Source organism: Elaeis guineensis, chromosome 8 (assembly GCF_000442705.2).
Source record: "Elaeis guineensis isolate ETL-2024a chromosome 8, EG11, whole genome shotgun sequence".
Classification (NCBI taxonomy): Eukaryota; Viridiplantae; Streptophyta; class Magnoliopsida; order Arecales; family Arecaceae; genus Elaeis; species Elaeis guineensis.
Window position 1 is genome coordinate 137,992,845 of NC_026000.2, and position 3,435 is coordinate 137,996,279.

Below are 3,435 nucleotides of genomic sequence, written 5' to 3' on the forward strand. Positions count from 1 at the left end.
CCTTTTAGATTGCATTATTATGTACCAACGAATAACTCTTCTAGTCAAGCACTATTAAACTTTTGCTTGTTTGACAGAGCATTTATTTACTGTTTCTGAATGCTATCAGGAATTTGAATTTTATTCATGCTGTTTGTCATTTTTTTAGTCACTGCTGTTAGTATTTACTGGATAGAGGAAATGCTGATAATATTTTGTGCCACGTGTCCCGATTCATTATTTTTTCAGACATACAAATACGAGTTTCTGGAATTTCTCTAGACGATTATCGAGTGAAGAAAATCAGCTTGTGACAAGTGCAATCCAACAAGATTCCTAGTTTCTCCATGTAATTTCTTGTCCTAGCATGCCAAAATCATAGTCTTGGCTTCACTCAACCACAAGAGAAAACCAGCATGCGGCTTTCATCATCTCCATGAACTGCCAACATTCTTGAAAGTAAATCCGGTGGAGGGTGACATTGACCCTGAAACTGTTAGAAGTTATGGCCATGCAAAACCTCTTCGTGCTCTAGTGAGAGAGGGTGCTACTGGATATAGCCTTTCAAAGGAGAAGTCCTCTCTAGCAACCCCAACTAAAAGAAGGAAATGGATACGGGCAGCTGTAGGTGTTATTGCTATTCTCTTATTATTTATTCATTTACATATGTTCAAGATATCTCAGTACTTATTTGTCACATGAAACATCGGAGTATCATCATACTTGATTGCGGAAGTACTGGTACTCGAGTTTATGTCTATGAGTGGTCTATTAATGGAAATAAAGGCCGCTTAGCTTACCTATTGTCTTGAGATCATTACCTGAAGGTCCGCAAAGAAAATTTAGTGCACGAAGTGGCCGTGCTTATCAGCGTATGGAAACGGAACCTGGTTTTCATAAACTTGTCCACAACGAAACTGGGTTGAAGGCTGCAATAATGCCACTTCTTCAGTAGGCTGAGAGACAGATACCCAAGCGCGCTCGCAGAAATGCCTCTCTCTTTCTTTATGCTACAGCTGGGGTTCGCAGGCTACTGAGTTCTGATTCTGAGTGGCTTCTGGACAGGGCATGGAATATTTTGAAAAGTTCATCATTTTTGTGTAAGAGAGATTGGGTCAAGATCATAACTGGCATGGAAGAAGCTTATTATGGATGGATAGCTCTTAATCATCATATGGGTTATGCTAGGTTCGTCACCAAGTAAAAAGACATTTGGTGCACTTGATATGGGTGGTTCATCATTGCAAGTTACTTTTGAGACCGAGAAGCCAATGCATGATGAGACTAGCATAAATTTGAGAATTGGAGCCGTGAGTCATTATTTAAGTGCATATTCTCTGTCTGGATATGGACTAAATGATGCATTCGACAAATCTGTAAGCCATCTTCTCAAAAAGGTTATCAGGCACTGCTGTCGCTGGCTTAGTAATGGAAAACTTGAGCTTAGGCATCCATGTTTGCAGATCGGACAGAGAGGAGTATACCTGTTCTCGTTGTGCTACAATTAATCAAGAAGGAAGTCCTCTGATTGGAGGGAGAATCAGTTCTGGGCATGCTGGAATGGCTGGAATGGTTGTTGAACTGCTTGGTGCTCCTAATTGGAAGAATGTAGTGCTCTTGCAAGAATAGCATTAATCTGTCTGAATGGTCTAGTACAAGTTCTGCAGTTGATTGTAAACTCAAGCCATGCGCTCTTGGTGATAATTTACCTCGTCCACATGGAAAATTCTATGCGATGTCTGGTTTCTTTGTGGTCTTTCGGTTTTTCAACTTAACTTCCAAGGCTACCCTTGATGATGTCCTAAAATTGGGTAAGGAATTCTGTGGGAAAACATGGGAAGTTGCAAGGAACAGTGTTGTGCCACAACCTTTCATAGAACAGTATTGCTTTCGGGCACCATACATTGCTTCACTATTAAGAGAGGGATTGCAGATCAAAGATAACAAGTGGTCATTGGTTCTGGTAGTATTACTTGGACACTGGGAGTTGCATTAGCAGAGGCTGGACAATCATTGTCGAGCAGCATTGATCTTCAGAGCTATAAAATATTCCATACAGATATAAATCCATCTTATCTTCTTCTACTTCTTTTGGTGTCAATTATACTCTTGCTTGGTGCACTATCTTGTGTTAGCAAATGGACCCCAGGATTTTTCCAGAGATCATATCTCCCACTTTTTAGGAATAACAGTGCAACCAACTCAGCTCTCAATAAGTCATCTCCATTCGTTTTCCAACGATGGAGTCCCATAAATTCAGGTATGCTTTTCCAATAGCATGGTCACCTGCCCCTGTTGTGATAACTTCTTGGTTCCTCCAAAAATTTACTTCATGCATTGAGGCATTTGGTTTTCTTTGCATGTCTAATGATAAAGTGTACTTGTTTTCTTGATTTCACTATCTGAAGTTGAGCAGTGGTATGCCTCAAGTAGCAGCTGGTCCATGGATGAAACAAACTTACTAACCTTTTCATGTCGAAGGCCTTTCTTCTGCTTTGTTAAGAAAAAGGGGGCAACCTAGTGCATGAGGCTCTTGACATTGCTAGGTTTGGGGAGGGTCATATGTGCACAACCTTAACCTATTATGTGGAGAGGCTATTTCCTTGTTTTGGACTCGTGACAACCAGGGCACCATAGTCCAACCTTATTGTTGCGCCAAAGCTAGCCCTCACCTCTTTTGCATCATTACATGAGGAAAATCATATTTTCTGTCTTAGAAATGGGACCAAAGTTAGCAACAAGGTTTCTTTGAATACCGTCTGCTTATAAGGAGGTCTGATTTATCCATCTATGAATAAATCCTGTTTGCAATTGTGGGACTTTTTTCTGATAGGCCAACTGAAGCCATGATAAATTTACCATTTTTTATCCATAAATATGAATTGGACATGTAGGGGCGGATGCAGGATTTTACCCAGAGGGAGCCTGTATCAAATATTCAAATAATTAAAATTTATTGATATTTTTAATTATATGGGTGTATCGACATTTTATGTGCACCTGATTTTTTAAAAAAATGAAAGGAAAACCTATTCATTTGTGTTATAATGTTGTAACTGGAACTTTTTTGTTTATTTGGGAGAGAAAGGTAAGAAAATCCAACATGCTTCATTCTTTTTACATAATAATAAAAATGTTTAAATAGTGAAACAAATTATAGAGATGGAGTGGTTAGAGACAAGTTACAAAGATTGTTAAAACTAAATAACAAAATATGGATTGTATTTAATGTTGTATATATGCAAATGAAATCAAAATTCTAGGGATTTATAATCCAAAGATGAAGAACAAATTAACATGTATTCATCATAGTTCTTGGATCAAAAAAAAAGTTAAAAAATAAAAAATGGATTTGAAAAAATGAAGCAAAGACAGAAGAAAGAAGCAAACCTCATTGTTTCATGCTACAGGTTCTCCTTTTTTTACATCCTTTCTGTCCTCATGGCACTACCTTCT

General features: G+C 38.3%; 1 pseudogene; it reads left to right on the forward strand.

The window, feature by feature from the left end:
- Window positions 1-395: 395 nt before the first annotated feature.
- Window positions 396-3,435, forward strand: part of LOC140851249 (probable apyrase 7) — a 6,880-nt pseudogene continuing 3,840 nt past the window's right edge.